Consider the following 18,546-nt stretch of genomic DNA (forward strand, 5'->3'; position numbering starts at 1 on the left):
GTATATTCCACAAATCGAATCAGCAAGAATCAAGGTATCTCTCACTACCTTGAGACATAATTTGTACGGGGTATATTTGGATTTTAGGGATCTTAATGTTAGATGGAAATTGAAAACTAGAGTAGCAATTTATACCCTCTTATAATGTTGATAGATTTATTTCTACCCCCTGAGGTTTTACAGACCGCAAAAGGTTTAGTGTTCCTTCGTCTGACCCGGAAGAAATAAAACTGTATCCATAAATTTGACAATTTACATATTGTTCCTTCGAAAATGATGTCAACTACGAAGTCGAGTAAATGAAAAAAAAAATAATTTCTATAAATCAATATAGCATACATATTGAATAACAGACCAAATTCTCAAAAGAAATTGAAGAGTATTATTGAAGCTTAAAACGAACAGGAATTATCTTAAGTTTGAGGTGGATGACACCCACAAAACTCTTTTAGGCAGAGGTCTAGAATAGTGGCTTCTCAGAAGGGGACATAAAAGAAAAAAAAGACAATTTTAGTTTGTTAATTTTATGCTTATTTTGACGGTTTTGTTAGCGTTTTGACAATTTATTCTCAGCCCTAACAGTCTCATAGGGCTACATAGCGCTAGGCAATGCAAATAAAAACTAACGTAATAATTGATGAAAACGGATTAAAAAGCAGATAGATACGGGAAAATAGATTCATTTATGCTTGATTCTAAATATGGTTTATTTCAAAATTCATTATATTTTTGGTTAGATTTTCATACAGCATACGGCTACATGAGACCATTAGAGGGGGGCTGGAGATGAATTGTCAAGAAAGTGAACAAAACTATAAAAATGAGCATAAAATTATCAATCGGAAGATGTGATTCTTTTTTGTTCTAGCACACCTATCCTTTTGATGATCCACTATTTTAGACCTCTACCCTCTTTTTTTATGCTAAATCTGGGCTAAGACTTTCCTAAAAGTATTTAAGAACTCATCAAATGGAACCAGATGATAATTGCTTACGATAGCCTTACAAGTTTTAAAGTGTTTACTTTGGACAGCCTTTACTGACATTGTTTCCTTTAAATTATATGGAACCTGAGGTTGGGCCAAAATCCTACCGGAATAACCCTATTCCGGGAAGATATTTGCCTTATTTTCAAAAAAGGGGGAAAACACTCGCAATAAAGCAAGTAACCTTAATAAAAGTTTCACCATTACATTCGGCAGTTAATAGAAACCTATTGGAGTGTACAAAAATATAGAATTTTACATTTTTTGGGGGGAAGGACGATTCTAAATAAGTGTTAATTTGTGTATTTTTCCCTTGAGTGATCGTAACGAACAAATGGTCCTAGAATATCGGAAGAAGGCTCATTAGAAGGAAAGTGGAAGTCTTACTGGCTTCTTTAAACAGCAAAAAGGATTGTGCCGCAGCGATGTGATACTTTCCGCCACGGCGTAAAACGACGATTTTTGCCCAAAAGTTGGTCAAAATCTTTCGAGTGAAAATTCTGAAAACGCTAGTAGATTTGAAATTATTGAAAGCCTGTATATTGAGCAATGCAATTTAAGGTGGCGTATTTATTCCTAAAGATAAATATAGTCGATACAAAATGAGCGGCTAGCAAAAAGCGTGTATTTATGCTCAAATTTCCTAAGCCTCGGTGAACCTTCGATAAATATAGAAGGTTTGGGAGTCGGCTACAAATTAATTTCTTATTCTCTCTGATTCCCGGTAATATTCTTGGATGACACCTGAAAAATAAATCTTGGTGGGTAACAGAGCCCCTATTATTGTAACAATATTTTCCTATGTAGCACAAAAGTTTACACTCACATGCCTACCCGCAAGGTGGAGAGAAAAGGGAAAGTATATCACTAGCACCACCAGTAAATTTCTCAGCGGGGGAGAGGGGCAAGAAAAGCGTGTATTTATGCCAAAATTTCCTAAGCCTCGGTGAGCCTTCGATAAATATGGAAGGTTTGGGAAATCGGATACAAATTAATTTCTTATTCTCTCTGATTCCCGGTAATATTCTTGGATGACACCTGCAAAATAAGTGTTGGGGGGTAACAGAGCCCCTACTATTGCAACAATCTTTTTCTATGTAGCACAAAAGTTTACACTCACATGCCTACCCGCAAGGTGGAGAGAAAAGGAAAAGTATATCACTACCACCACCAGTAAATTTCTCAGCGGGGGGGGGGGCAAGACTAGGGCTTTCATGGATGAAGGCCCTTAATTTACACACACACACGCACACACACACACACACACACATACACACACACACACACACACATATATATATATATATATATATATATATATATATATATATATATATATATATATATATATATATATATATATATATATATATATATATATATATAAAAGGATAAAGCATAAAGTAAGGGGTCTGAGGGAACCCTCCTCATATTATCTGTGCCTCCAGAGGTATTTAGGGCATATTGCAGAGATGATAAATTATTTTAGATAATGATACTTTATTTCGAAAAGTAAATACACTAAATGAACTCTTTTTCTCGAAGCAGTAACTTTAGCTTAAATAGCGGGGATATGACAAGGGGGCAGTAACCTGGGTATGAAGAATAATTTCTGGCCGTTTTAAGTTTAATCAGTGCTGCAACAAGTACTCCAAATTTTTACTGAAGTATCAAGTATTAAGTACTCATTGTTTTTTTACTTAAATATCAAGTAATAAGTAATTCCCAAATTCTTACTTAAGTATCAAATATCAAGTACTTGCCAAAATTGTACTTAAGTATTACTTCAAGTACTACTTAAAGTATTTATTCTATATATATATATATATATATATATTGGGCTTGATATATTTCTGACATCAAGCCAATACTACCTTTTTTTAAAGTCATTCTGAAGGCATCTTAGCCCCTTCCCTTGCCTATAAAATGTCCCTGTCATTCCTGTCTTGGAAATCTTAATCAAGAACCAGAATTTCCATTTTATCGTTTTTAACCGTTTCCCTTATTCGGCTGGTACACACCCAATGAAGTCCAAGAAAATAATCTTAACCAATTTTCAACACATCGGCTTGAATGGAAAAGACTATCAAAACAATTAAGTGCAGTCAAAAAACTCTTGATTGGATCAGACATATCACATGACAGGATTAACACAGTGCACGTAGAGTTGAACCTCTGGCCATTAGTGTTCAATAAAATCTGGCACGTTTGAAAAAATACAGGGTTATTCTGAAACATGTGGGAATGATGGAAAAAATATTGAAAGTATTTTTTTCCATTGTTTGGCTCGTACACACCCAACGAAGTCCAAAAAGTAATCTGAACCAATTTTCAACACAACGGCTTGAAGGCAAAAGAATTTCAAAACAATTAAGTGCAGTCAAAAAACTCCTGATTGGATCAGACAGATCACATGACAGGATCAACACAGTTGAACTTCTGGTGATTAGTGTTCAGTCAAATCTGGCACGTTTGAAAGAATACAAGGTTATTCTGAAACATGTGGGAATGATAACAAAAATATTGAAAATATTTTTTCCCTTGTTTGGCTGGTAGACACCCAACGAAACCCAAAAAATAATCTCAACCAATTTTCAACACAACGACTTGAAAGAAAAAGACTATCAAAACAATTAAGTGCAGTCAAAAAACTTCTGATTGGATCAGCCAGATCACATGACAGGGTTAATACGGTGCACATAGAGTTGAACTTCTGGCGATTAGTGTTCAGTCAAATCTGGCACGTTTGAAAAAATACAGGGTTATTCTGAAACATGTCGGAATGGTGGAAAAAATATTGAAAATAGAAAAATAAACTTTGGATTGGCTTTAAAACGGAAAAAAGGTAATAAAGTAGTTCATTCTCTGATTCAATAAATAAAAACCTTAGCAGCAAAAAAAAACTCAGATTTAAATGTAAGGAGCCAAGTGAGTCAGTTGCAGACTTTTTTAATAAGAGAAATCAAAGCTCAATAAAAAGGAGCAGCAAAAATCCACACTTTTGGCAGCTAGCTGAAGGTCGCTGGCTGTCAGTGTGCTGAAAGAAAAGAAGAGCATGAAAATGAAGTCTTGATTCACACTTTAATGACATGTCTCGCTCTCGGCACCTTTACAAGAAAACTGCCTCAAGTTTTCAAGTTAAATGTCAGACACGCTATGAAAATGTATGGCACCTATATCCTTTGGCTGGTTTTCACTCAAGCAAGCTGTATGATGTGTAGTCAATTCAGATGGTCGGTAAAACTCCCTACAAACGTATATTATAAAATCACGGGCCTGGAGCAAGCCCGCTGATTCAGACGAATTCCATACGGCTGGTCAAAATGCAGAATGAATGAATGAACTTTATTATCCGTAAAAGTATAAAAAAAAACACAAAGTACGGAGTATTATAAATAAACAAAAACGAAACGATAAACAGCAAGAAAAAAATTCAAATTAACAAAAGACAACATGGACTAATTAACCAGTATCAATATGGAAAAAAGGCTGCAGATGGTCGTAAACGTGAATAGAGTAGATAGTCTTTTTACATAAATAATCACTGGAAGACCGAATCCAAGAAGCCATATCTATTAAACCAAATCGAGCAATTATTTTTCTGTCTTGGTGCCATCTAGGAAGCCGAAGGAGGAATTTGCAATATCTGAAATAAGCTGCACGTAGAGTATGGCGATTTTTCTTACGAAACAGATGCCTGATAAAAACAAAAGCACAGGGGCGCAATAAGGGTTATAAATCATGCACAAACCGTTGCGGTTATAACGGCTTTTGTTTGGGGATATTTTTCCGTAAACGACACCTAGGTTTTTCACGGCTTGATTCACTAGGGATGAAAAGGTAGTGGAAAGTGTTGGACCGAAACACAGACCAAACCAACTAACTAAAGAAGAACATGGCAGAATTGCAGTCCCAGCAACGGATGGAGCGACCGCATAAGGGCTATTAAAACAAATAAACTCGCATTTAGACGCATTAACTGACAATCCAATCTTAGATAGATCATTGGTTAAGATAGTAAAATTAGAAAGCAATCCACGGCGAGTCCGGGCAACAAGAAGAACGTCGTCTACATATGCAACAGAAGACAAACCAATATTACCGTAAGAAACAGAACTTTTAAGGGGACGCAGGCACAATGCAAGCACACACTTAAATATACTAGAAGACAATACGGCAGAAGTTGCATCCTATCTATTTCTAGCAGCAGTTTTCACACCATGAAGTGGCAAAAACCATGAGACTAAGTCGAAAATCTTCTGAGAAAAAAGGAATAAAACAAGAGCCAAGAGCTCATATGGCACTTGTGACGAGGTAGGAAGAGCCAAGAGCTCATATGGCACGAGCTCTAGCAAAAATTATAAGAAGCAATAGATTAATTTAAAAGAAAAATCAGAGGCTTAATGCCTGTCGGCATTTAAAATAGGAGCTCTGAGACACAAGGTCCTTTTAAATATAAAAATTCATTAAGATCCGATCACCCACTCACAAATTAAAATACCTCATTTTTCTAACTTTTCCTCTCCCTTCAGCCTCCCTAGATGGTTGAATCGGGGAAATCAACTTTATCAAGTCAATTTGTGCAGATCCCTGACACGCCTACCAATTTTCATTGTCCTAGCACGTCCAGAAGTACTGAACTCGCCAAAGCAATGGACTCCCCTAACTACCCCAAAGAGAGTGGATCCAGCCCGGTTTCGTCAATCACGTATCTACGACATTTACTTATTCTACCCACCAAGTTTCACCCCGATCTCTCCACTCTAAGCGTTTTACAATATTTCCGGTTTCCCCCTCCAACTATCCCCCAATGTCACCAGAACTGGTCGGGGTTAAAAATAAGAGATCTGAGACATGAGTTCCTTCTTAATATCAAATTCAAAAATACCTCAATTTTTGTAATTTTTCCGAATTAACACCCCCTCCAACTCCCCCAAAGAGAGCGAATCCATTTCGGTTATGTCAACCACGTATCTACGACTTGTGCTTATTCTTCCCACCAAGTTTCATCCTGATCACTCCACTCTAAGCGTTTTCCAAGATTTCCGATCCCCCCCAATCCCCCCAATGACATGGTCGGGATTTAAAACATGAGATCTGAGTTACGAGGTCCTACTAGATATACCTTATTTTTTCTAATTCTTCAGAATTAACCCTCACCCCAACTCCCCAAAGGAGAGTGAATTCGTTCTGTTTATGTCAATCACGTATCTAGGACTTGTGCTTATTTTTCCAACTAAGTTTCATCCCGATCCCTCCACTCTAAGCATTTTCCAAGATTTTAGGTTTCCCCCTCCAATGTCACCTGATCCGGTCGGAATTTAAAATAAGAGCTCTGAGACATGATATCCTTCTAAATATCAAATTCAATTAAGATCCGATCTAATTTTTCCAAATTAACCGTCCTCCTACGCCCCCCTCCCCAAATGGTCGAATCGGGGAAACAACTATTTCAAATTTAATCTGGTCTGGTCCCTGATACGCCTGCCAAATTTCATCGTCCTAGCTTATCTGGAAGTGCCTAAACTAGCGAGACCGGGACTGACAGACCGACAGACCGACAGAATTTGCGATCACTGTATGTCACTTGGTAAATACCAAGTGCCATACAAAGTAATTTTTCTCTGGGGATGGAATATTATGTTGAAGGTTGGCTTCAGTATGAATTATTTTCATCGATAATTTATTTTTATTATTTTATAATTATATTATTTTATAATATAATTATATATGATAATTATTTTATCGACTTTCTTAATACTTGAAACCCCCTCCCCCTCGCCCTATTTTAGATAGGGCTTGTAATATCAGAGCTCGATATGAGCCCTGATCCTAGTCATCTTTGGTCTAGCTTTCATTTGGATCCGTTGCTCCATTCGAAAGTTTTACTAAATTAAACTAAAAGCTTGACTTTTTTCAGCACTTAAAACCCACTCCCCCTCCTTCTATTTGAGCTAGGGTTTTCATCTCAAAACTTGATGCCTGTCACGGTCTTAGGCATCTTTGGTTCAATCTTCACTGAGATCCATCAATCTCTCGCAAGTTACACTGAATTAAATGAAAAACACTTTTTTTAGCACTTAAAGCTCCCTCCCCCTAATTAATCTAGGGTCTTCATCTTCAAACATTATGTATCTTATGGTTTTGGCATCTTTGGCTTGACTTTCATTGAGATCCATTACTTCATTCGCAAGTTAAACTGAGTCAAACAAAAACTTAACTTTTTAAGCACTTAAAGCCCCCTCCCCCTTGCCCTAATTAGGCTTGGGTCTCCATCCCAGAACTCAATGCATATCATACTCTTAGGCATCTTTATTCAATTTTCATCGAAATTCATCTCTCCATTTGCAAGTTACAGTGAATTAAATGAAAAACTCGATTTTTTTTTAACACTTAAAGCCCCATCGCCCTAATTAAGCTCAGTTTTAATCCAAATAGTTCAATTTTAATACAAATCTGACTGGCGGTTCTCCCGCTATACTCGATTGCACAGACGGGCGGACAGACAGACAGATCTCAAAAACCTATATGGATGGATATTTTCCACTATCCAAATAGGTGATGATGCCTGGATGATGATATGCTATTGTGTTCCATTTTTTGGATCCAATGAGCCAACATGTACCTAAGATGTTGCAAAATCCGTCCGTCTGTCTGTCTGTGTGTCCGTCCGTCTGTTTAATCACGTATAGGGGGAGAACCGCTGGTTGGATTTGGATGAAAATTTCGATGGCCAGATTTGGTGCCAAGGATCATGAGACACATCAAGTTGAAAGATGAAGACCCTAGCTAAAATAAAACAGGGGGGAGAGGGCTTTACCTGCTAAAAACAGTTTTTCGTTTAATTCAGAGTAACTTGCAACTGGAGTGATTGATCTGAATGAAAATTGAGCCAAAGAGCCCTAAGACCATGACACGTATCAAGTTTTGAGATAAAGACCCTAGCTCAAATTTAACAAGGGGGGTGGGTTTTAATTCCTGAAAAATTTAAGTTTTCTGTTTAATTTAGTATAACTTGCAAATGGAGTAACGGATCCGAATGAAAACTAGACCAAAGATGCCTAAGATCAGGGCTCATATCAAGTTTTGGTATCACAAACCCTATCTCAAATAGGGTGAGGGGGAGAGGGTGTCAAGTCTTAAGAAAGTTGAGTTTTCCTTTGATTTAGTAGGGCCTATAACTTATGAATGGAGTGACAAATCTGAAGTCAGATTCGTCTGAATACCTGAATCTGCTTGAACGTGTTTGACAAAATACCACTGCATTGGATCCAGCTAGAATTGCCTAGACTCGTTTATTGCAAACAACATTTAGATGGACAAAGATTCATAGCTTCAGTAGTTTTACCAATAATATGGTCCTGAAGATGATGAAATGGTAGAAACCTAGTTCAGTTGACGAGATGACAAAACTTGAACATTAATGTCAAAAATATAAGCCCAAATGGAGTAGAGTATGCAACATTTAGCACAAAACAAGGGATTTTAGCTCACTGTCAACCAGTGAATTGTGAAATAATTTCTGTTTTCTTTGTTATATAACTTTTAAACAAAAATTAAACCAAGTGCTAACCCTACTATAATTTTTTTTCGTAAAAAACAAATACCTTATTTCATATCCAAAAATAGGGTATGGAGCTAAAACTGAGTTTACTCTAAATCTAAAGGGTGATGTTTTCTTGTACATTGCCAAAGCACACACACACACACAAAAGCTGTATCTGATATTGCTCTAAATCTAAAGGTGAGGTTTCTTGTTCATTGCCAAAGCGCACACACACAAAATTTTCGTGTCAAAGGTAAAGTATTTGAAAAACAAGTACATTAAAAGTATCTTAAGTAATAAGTATTTTGTAATCTTACTTAAGTATCAAGTAATAAGTACACCCTAGAGTTTTTACTTAAGTACAAGTACAAGTAATGGAGAATTTTACTTAAGTAGTACTTCAAGTAAAAGTACTTCAAGTAAGTGGCAGCACTGGTTTTAATGTCACTCTTTAGCTTCATCTCAATAGTTTTTTCTTATTGAATTACGGGTATGATCGATGAGTTGCCTTCTAAATCAGTCTTTTATTTTTGTATTCTGTTTAATGAATATGCAGTTGCTAAATAATTTTTCCTTTTTTTTTGGGGTCTTAAAACTATTCTAACTGTATAATAGCGTTACCGTTATCATAGCTTGTGAAAGACAATTACAAGCCTTATAAAATAGCCTCTAGTTTTCTGCAGGCTTATGTAAGGACTTTTCGGCGTTTTTTTTTTTTTTTTTTTTTTTTTTTTTTTTTTTTTTTTTTTTTTTTTTTTTTAATGTCTTTTGTGTTTTATGTAAAGCACTAATTTTACACATTTGTGAAAATACAAGGAATTACTACGAGTTTATTTGAGCTGGTCAAGTAGACATGTTTTTACTTAAAGCAAAAATTTTTGCTCGTTTAGAATTTTAATTTCGCTCTTTACTTCCATGGCAAAAACCGTTTTTTTTAGTAAGTCTGTTTAGGGACTATTCAATCAAAACATGGTATCATAACCTCTGAAATTGGCAGGTTACATAAATAGATTCTCTGTAATTGAAGATAATTGGTTGTCTCAGAATTTTCTTTTGGTATCATTTTGGCCAAAAATGCTGTTTCCTGGCAGACAACGGTAAAAAAAAGATTATTTACGGCGGCGCGATTTATTTTGTAATTCGGAGAGGGCACTGAGAGTCAATGGGATTTGGTGAGAAAGAATCCAATATTTGGCTGGAAATTTCGTGTTTTGAACGTTTTAAGTTCCTTTTCTCCAAACTTAAAACTTGTATTTTTGTTTCTCATGTGATTTCTTCCGTTATAAAAATACCCGAATGCAGCCTTTTTAAATGAAATTAGCAGAGGTAACATTGGAATTGTTTAAGAACAGAACTTCATGCGAAATTATGATAATGAATGGATACCACAACCAAAGTTTTTCGCTTTAGCGTGATTTAGTCACTTAGAGACGCTAATCTGTGAAAATTAGAGGCATCTTCCCTATTATTACGGACGATGACTTAATTTATCATTAGACCTTTGCAAAATACCCAAGAAACCATAATTATTGCTTCGCGTGTGGCCCTACAAGCATTGAATATTAAACTTGTATGAAATAATAGCTCTATTTACAGGTTCAAAGGTTGTCTGGGGTGAAAAATGATTAATAGAAATCCATGCGAACGCTATAACACCAATGTCGCGCAGCAATGTCAAATAAAGGTAATATTGAATAATTCCCACCGTAAATTAGTTTTTCTTCTTTTAATGAAATTAAATAGCTTTTATTTCCAAATGAAAAGAGAATAGGGGCTGAATCCCTTCTCCCCATTTTGCAGCTTTCATGCAAAGTATGAAAGAGTGGGTTTGAAAAAAATGCACTTTTAGAGGCTTTGGGTATCTACCCCATCTCCCCCCCCGCAAAAAAATCCTCTCACATCCATTCTAAAAGTTGATAAGCAACTATGCGACACTCTTAAGCCAGGAAAATACGCAGGGGGAAGATATTCGGGACCCCCCTTAGTATTCAGAATACTAAATAAAACTAATTTTTAATTATTCCCCCCTATTGATATTTCTTTTGTTTCCCGCAAACGAATTCCTGCATAGAAGCCTGCATTTAATCACTAGCTTTACTGGATAAATAATCTACAATAACAGCTCATTATTTATGGACTGCATGTCAAACAATTCGCTGTAACGAACGTTAAGAAAAGAGCGACCCGTGCTAATATTATCCAAATCCTAGAAAAGAAATAGAAAATTCTTACAGCAACATCTATATAAAAAGAATTGGATTTGTAAGATGGTTCCAAATATATAAAAGTTATTAAGTTTAAATTACCCCTCAGGAACGACGAGCCTGAATTTATCAGTTCATAGGCAGCACAGTAGCCCTTACTAAGCAACAGCGAAGCGGCTTCCGCGATTTTTTTTTCTCTCCTAGCCATTTTGCATGGAAGGGGTGGCCTTAGAAACTTCGGAGGGGCTCATTTGATTTGAAACTGAAAGTTTATGCAACCATTTAATATCCCGAAGTCATGGGAGGGCAGCCAGCCCCCTTACATAAACTCTTTTGCAACCTGTCTTTGGCAAGACTGTGAATTATGCAGTTGGCCCACCTTTTACACGGATTTTATAATGGAAAAGGGGTATGTTTAATTCCTGGATTCCAGATTAGCTCGAAACTTTCAGAGATTCTTCTCTAGGACAAAAAAAATAATAATCTAGAAAACTAAGATTTCAGAGATAAAGGGATCGAGTTGAACAAATCGACGGAGTATCAGAGGAGAAGGTATTCAAATGAATTTGAAATTTTGACTGGAGGGAAAGTGGTAAATCAAAAGCTGCTATGTGAACCCAGGTCGTCAATTTCGGCCCTTTAGCAATATTTTAGAATTGCTTGGGGGATTGAGTTGAAAAATTCATGTACTGTTGGATAAAGGAAGTGGGGAGAAGAGAAAGTCAAAGTTAGCGGTTGTGGAGGGAGAGCGTCTAATGATAATTGTCTTTGAGAGGGGAAAGAACCAAATCAAAAGGCCATATGACCATCCCGGTTATAAAAAATATCTATAGTATCCTTGGGACGCGGTAGTTGGAGACTGAAAACTTTAGTCCTCTTTTTAGAGTTGAGAGTGTTTTGAAAGCAGCCATCCCCCCTCCTATGCCGTTTTAGCTACCCCCTGCAGTCCCAAATACATCTCATGAAAAATGAGGTATAACAAAATGTAAAACAATAAGATTCTTACAATAGAATTGTGGATAAATATTCATCTATATTGAAATTTGCTACAGGTTGGGGGGTCAGAATGGCATCAACCCTGAAGAAGGCAAAAAATTATGCAGATTCGCAAACCTTCTGATTAACACTCCCCCTTTGAATTCATCCAAAATTATATAGTAAAACGATTATTAAATTTGTTGCACAAAATTATTGTTACCAGAAGTTTTGACTGAATATCTTAATTTTTGTCCAAAACTTAAATGGTTGGCTAAAATCTTAATTCTTGAGAAAAGAAAAACAAACGATTTTGATAATACTCGAATTATTCACCAGTAAGAAAAATTTGTCAATTAAGAATGAACAAATTAATTAAAGAAAAAACGTGAAAATCTTTTCAAAGAAAAGTAAAGATCTATGTTGAAACCAATTATAAGCACAAATAAAGCCAATTAATGATATTTAAGCTAATTCTAAATATGCACGATTGACTAATTTTGAATTTGTTTAAAAAAAAAGTTACTAGCATTTGAAAATCGCAAAATTTTAGAAGAGTGGTTAAATATCTTCAAAAAGGCGTGTTATTTCAACGAAAATTATTCAATGAAATTTAACATAATATATGGAAAGCCTAAAGACACTATTTACTAAACTGCAAAATTTCCTATTTTTCCAGAAAACGACGGTCACAAAATCCTTCTCGCCTCGTTTCTCCAGAAGTGATCGCATTGGATCAGTAGCCATGGAATGTCAAAAAAGGAACATTAAACACTGAAATATCGATGTCTAGCCCCCGCCATAGGCCCCCAATCTGTCGTATGAAACCAACAAAGGAAATAATTAATGAAAAGAAAAATAATCAAATGGGTGAAAAAACGAGGATTTTGTCAGCTAGTAGCAAAATAGGAAGACGAAAATCAAGCAAATATTTCAACAAGGACCTACGCCAAGTCGCCCTCAGTGCTCAAAAAAAAAAGAAAGAAAAAAAACTACCCTTCTGAAAGTAAACTGCTGATTTCACTTCAGAAAGTTAGATTTTATTGTAGTTGTGTTTTTTTCTTTCTTTCTTTTTTTTGAGCAGTGAGGACGACAGAGTCCTCGTTTTTTCACCTATTTGATTTTTTCCCTTTCATTTATTATTTCCTTTCTTGGTTTTATGCGTCATGTATAGCCAGTATAGTCTCAGGACGTATTTACCCCTAATCTGTATTTTAAGTTTGACTTCACGACTGTACAACAACATCTTTTGTTTTTACTAAATAAAATACACATTTTCTGATTCTTTAGGGTAAACATTAGAACTTAAAAATGAACAGAAATTATGCTGTGCATACGCGGGAGTACCACTTCCTTACCCTCTCCTGCTCTTTACGCTGACATTATTACTTTACTGAAAGCATTTTTTAGCGCAACAAATGTAGTTAATGGGTAATTGCTAGTGTTTCATTTACGGATGCCTTCTAAAACTTATAAATGGAAAAACTGTATTGTTCGAAGTCAAATATGCATTAATGAATTATTACATTTTTTAGGCATTGTGAATAATATATGTGAATAATAATATATGACTCTGCATGATATATGCAGTATATCATGACTCGAATATGATAATATATATTCAATATATTATCATATATATTATATATATATCAATATATTATACATCTGCATAATATATAACTCGAACACCTTCTGAGTAGAAAATAAATAAACAATTTAAATGGGATGGCTTATTGATTTGTTTTTTAAGTGTTGTTGTTGTTTTTTTTTTCTTATTCTTTGTTTTCCTGTTGTTTTCTTTTTCCCACTTTTTTTGTTTCCTTTTTTTTGTTAATGTTGTTGGTATTGGTGCTCATTAATGTTTATCAGCCACTACTAACAAGTCTCTGACTTTCTAAAGTGGCTGATGTGGTTTTTTTTGTATATTGATGATATGTATAATAAAAAGTGTCTCTAAAAAAATATGAAGTTGAAGAACTTCGAAGGAATGTCGAGGGGGCAAGTGGGCATCGGGTTCTGATTTTAAGAAATACATAGAGATAAATCAAAAGAAACTATGCGCATCCAGGTTATCAAAATGATACATCTTTAATATTTGGGAACGGCAATTGGACGTTTACATGGGAATTGAATGTTCTAGTACACTTTCAAAGATCGAAAGTAATTGGAAGGTAACAAAACTCCCACTTTGGCCTTTTTCTGATCTACACCTTGCAACCACAGATACATCAAATATTAATTTTGGGATAGCCATTTTGTTCCGAGCATTAGAAATCTTAAACAAATAAGTCTCCGAGGGTAGCATGGCCCTCATATTCTCTGAGATTAGTGCCGTAAATCATGCAAATTGTTCATTGTTTACAAACAGAAATTATAAGTGAAAAGGAGGGCATGTAGGATCCTGGGTTTCCGATTAGCTTGAAAATTTCACAGATAATTTGCTAGGCCATGAAAACCTTACATTTTGTTAGAATTGGGAGGAAGAGGGTCTTAAAATTGACAAAAACTGTTTTCCCAACTAGCTGTATTTTGAGTGAGCTCTTACGGATCGTTTTCTAAGCCGAGATAATAAAGGGTGTTTATTTCACAAAATCCTTGTCACTAGCCCAGATGAGCCGAATTAATAATTCAGACAAAAAAAGAAAAAAAAAACGAAAAAAATGACAATAACATAAAAGAAGAAAAGATTTCTAGAGTTTCCCAAGAGTGTACACTGTAAAAGACACGTTTATTTGAGAAGATCCCAGGACAGTAGTACTCACGCTTTTCAAATAATTTACAATATCCTAGGAATGGCTAAAGAGATTGAGCTAAACCGTATATGGAGTACAGGAGGGTAGGAGGATCAAGAGGGATTATACTTTGAGTTGACGGGGGGGGATGCATCGAAAGACACCATGTGCATTCAGGACCTCAAAATAACATGTTCACTTCATCTATGAAATGGCTTGGCGGATTGATTTAAGACTCAGGCATTGTTTGAGAAAAGAAAAGGAAGGTTGGGGCAAAACAAAATTCAAATTCGGAAGCTGGGGTTGGAATATTATAAATCGTTTAAAGGGCTACCAGTCTCAGGGTTTTAAAGGTCAATTCTTCGAACAAACCTGTTTTGTATCAATGCTCCCAATTGACGCCGGTAGGGTAGGGGGTGACTCCCCCGGGAAACAAGTGAATTTTAAACATTTTCAAAATAAGAAATGAGGAATAATACCATTCAAACGTACTGAAAACAAAATTAATGGCAGCACTTGCCGAACCCATTTCCCCAGAATTTTTCTGGCAACACTCATGTTGCCCCTTCCTTTAATTGTTTTTTTTTTCTTACTTCTGTGCTTGTAGGCACGTAAGCTTAATCTCTTATGCCACGAAAAAGGTTGCCGTGACAGGAGGGGCGCCATTACCCTCCAGCGCCAATAATAAAGACTTTGACCAAAAACACTTCTAGGAATCAAAAGAGGTTATATAACACTTTCTATAATGCTGCAATACCCTTATTAAGCTTGGTCTAAATGAAAAGAGATCACCCTCCCCCCTGGCAGCCCTATGTGCAAGGGTTGTAAGTTATGCCATGGGGGCATGTAAGGTATATATAGAAAGGATGGTCGTATAAATTTTGAAGGGGGCTCACTGGATTGGTAATCAAAAGTTCCACTGCCATTTTTAAGATTTAGAGTGAGCGGAGGGAGGAAATCTTTCCACACCTTGTATTTTCCGGAAACGTATCTGATAGAAATTTTGAGATGGCCAATTGTTGTCTTAGAAACATCAAAAAGTGATCATTTGATTGAAAATTGAAAGGGCTAGCCCTTTTTATAAGTCAAAAGTGATTGGAGGACAGCTAACCCACCTCCCATGCCCGCCATTTCTTGAAACACATCCAATAAAAATTTCGAGATAGCCATTTTGTTCAACTTAGTTGAAAGGTCCAGAAATTATGTCTTTGAGGAATACAATCCCCCAGACCGTTCAGGAGCATATAAGGTACACATAGAAAGGCTGATCGTATAAATTTTGAAGGGGTTCATAGGATTTGTGATCAGAAGTTTTAGTGTATTTTTTTAAGAATCAGGGTGATCGGATGGTAGATACTGCGGCAAGGGTTTTAACTTATGCCATGGGGGCATATAAGGCACATATAGAATGGGTGATTGTATACATTTCGGAAGGGGCTCATTGGATTGGTAATCAGAAGTTCTATTGTATTTTTTAAAACTCAGGGTGATTGGAGGGTGGATGCCACCCCACACCTTATATTTTCCCGAAATGCATCGGATAGAAATTTGGAGATGGCCATTTGTTGCCGAAAAACTTCAAAAAGAGCTTATTCGATTGAAAATTAAAAGAGCCAGTTCCTTTTTTCATAGTCAAAAGGGATTGGAGGGCAATTAACCCCTTCCCATGCCCACCATTTCCCCAAACACATCCATTCAAAATTTTGATATGACAATTCTATTCGATTTAATTGAAAGGTTGGATACTATGTCTTTGAGGATGACACCTCCCCCCACCCCACAGCCTCAGGACAACGGTTATAAGGTATGCTCTGGGGTTATTTATGGTATATATAGAAAGTTTAGAGGGTGCTCATTGGATTGGTAATCAGAACTTCTAGTGCCCTTTTTAAGATTCAGAGTGATCGGAGGGTGGTTAGCCCCCCCCACAAACCTTTTATTCTCCCGAAATGCCTGGAATAGAAATTTTGAGATGGCCATTTGTTGTAGAAACCTAAAAAAACAGCTCATTTGATTGGAAATTGAAAGTGACAGTGCCCTTTTTAGTAGTCGAAAGTGATTTACGCTTTACTGAAAACAAAATACTTGAAATGTTTAAACCTTTGTTACTTTCATAAATGATAGATTACTAAAACCTTAAGGAACAAATTTCGGTGTAAATCAATTAGACTGACAAAAAACAATCACTTATTTGTTATTTTTATGGCACCTGGTATTTACCAAGTGACATATAGCGATCGCAAATTCTGTCGGTCCCGGTTATGCTAGTTTAGGCACTTCAAGATAAGCTAGGACGATAAAAATTTGACAGGCGTATCAGGAACCAAAACCAGAATAAATTATAAATAGTAGTTTTCCCAATTTGACCATCGGGGGGGGGGGGTGTGGGAACGGTTAGTTTGAAAAAATTAGAAAAAATAAGCTATTTTTAACTTACGAATGAGTGATCGCTTCTTAATGAAATTTGATATATAGAAGGGTATCGTGTCTCAGAGTTCTTATTTTAAATCCCGACTGGATCCGGTGACACTGCGGGGAGTTGCAGGGGGAAACCTAAAACTTGGACAACGCTTAGAGTGGAGGGATAGGGATGAAACTTGGTGGGAAAAATAAGCACAAGTCCTAGATACGTGATTGACATAACCGGAACGGATCTGCTCTCTCTGGGGGAGTTGGGGATGAGGGTTAATTCTGAAAAATTAGAAAAACTGAGGAATTTTTAACTTACGAAGGAGTGATCGGATCTTAATGAAATTTGATATTTAAAAGGATCTTGTGCTTCAGAGGTTAAATCCCGACCAGATCCGATGACGTTGAGATGAGTTGGAGGGGGAAACCGGAAATTTTGGAAAACGTGAAACTTGAGGTATCTTTATCTTACGAATAGGTGATCGGATCTTAATGAAACTTGATACATAGAAAGATCTTGTGTCTCAGATTTTCCATTTTCAGTTCGAATCGGATCCGGGTACATAGGGGGGTTGGAGGGGGGAAACAGACATCTTGGAAACCGGGAATCTTGGAAAATGCTGAGAGTGGAGAGATCGGGATGAAACTTAATGGGAGGAATAAACACAAGTTCTAGATGCGTGATTGACATCATTGGAATGGATCCGCTCTCTTTGGGGGAGAGGGGGGTGTTAATTCGGAAAAATTAGATAAATTGAGGTATTTTTAACTTAAGAACGGGTGACCGGATCTGAATGAAATTTGATGTTTCGAAGAAACTTGTGTCTCAGACCTCTCATTTTAAATCCTGACCAGATCTGGTTACATTGGGGGGAGTTGAAGGGGGAACCGGAAATCTTGGAAAACACTTAGAGTGGAGAGATCGGGATGAAACTTTGTGGGTAGAATAAGCAAATGTCGTAGATACGTGATTGACGTAAACGGACCGGATCTGCTCTCTTTGGAGGAGTTAGGGGGGTCCAGTGTTTTAACGAGTTTGGTGCTTCTGGACGTGCTAGTCCGATGAAAATTGGTAGGCGTGTTGGAACCTGCACACATTGACTTGATAAAGTCGTTTTCCCCGATTCGACGATCTGGGGGGCTGAAGGGAGAGGAAAAATTAGAAAAAATGAGGTATTTTTTACTTAGGAGTGCGTAATCGAATCTTAATGAATTTTGATATTTAGAAGGACCTCCTGTCTCAGAGCTCTTATTTTAAATCCCGACTGGCATTAAGCCTCTGATTTTCATTTCAAGCTATTCTATTAATTCTTAGAATTTTGCTAGAGCTCATGCCATATGAGCTCTTGGCTCTTCCGACCTCGTCACAAGTGCCATATGAACTCTTACCTTTCTTTTCGGTAAAGGGCAAATTGTGTTATGGTCTTCAGAAGGAGTGGGAGTTATCAGCCCTAATCATGTTAATTCTTTCTGGTTCGGATTTGACTCTGCTATTTAATTTTAATTTCTGTTTGTTCTGAGTTTCATTTATTTATTGATAGTGATTTGTGGTAGTTTTACGCTTGGAAGATTATTTAACTTAATTCTTACTCATTCTTGGCTTAATGAAGCTCTTTACTTTCCTTCGAAAAGCTCGTCTTGTGGAAAAAGTTTCTCAAATTTGTTTCTCCAAAAGGATGGTGCATACCTGT

General features: G+C 36.4%; 1 protein-coding gene and 2 long non-coding RNA genes across 4 annotated transcripts in view; 1 reads left to right on the top strand and 2 right to left on the bottom strand.

Annotated features, from left to right (window-relative positions):
* LOC136036257 (uncharacterized) overlaps nucleotides 1-13,662 on the top strand; it is a 60,787-nt gene extending 47,125 nt beyond the window's left edge. Inside the window, exons 2-3 of the long non-coding RNA XR_010619679.1 lie at nucleotides 10,129-10,216; nucleotides 12,391-13,662. This is a non-coding gene — a long non-coding RNA (uncharacterized LOC136036257). The remainder of the gene's footprint in view (nucleotides 1-10,128; nucleotides 10,217-12,390) is intronic.
* The window catches only part of LOC136036255 (uncharacterized), a 358,105-nt gene that overhangs the window by 286,717 nt on the left and 52,842 nt on the right, over nucleotides 1-18,546 (bottom strand). The gene's annotated exons all lie outside the window — the stretch shown is intronic.
* LOC136036258 (uncharacterized) overlaps nucleotides 1-18,546 on the bottom strand; it is a 39,713-nt gene that overhangs the window by 10,610 nt on the left and 10,557 nt on the right. The window lies entirely within an intron of this gene.

Source organism: Artemia franciscana, chromosome 15 (assembly GCF_032884065.1).
Source record: "Artemia franciscana chromosome 15, ASM3288406v1, whole genome shotgun sequence".
NCBI lineage: Eukaryota > Metazoa > Arthropoda > Branchiopoda > Anostraca > Artemiidae > Artemia > Artemia franciscana.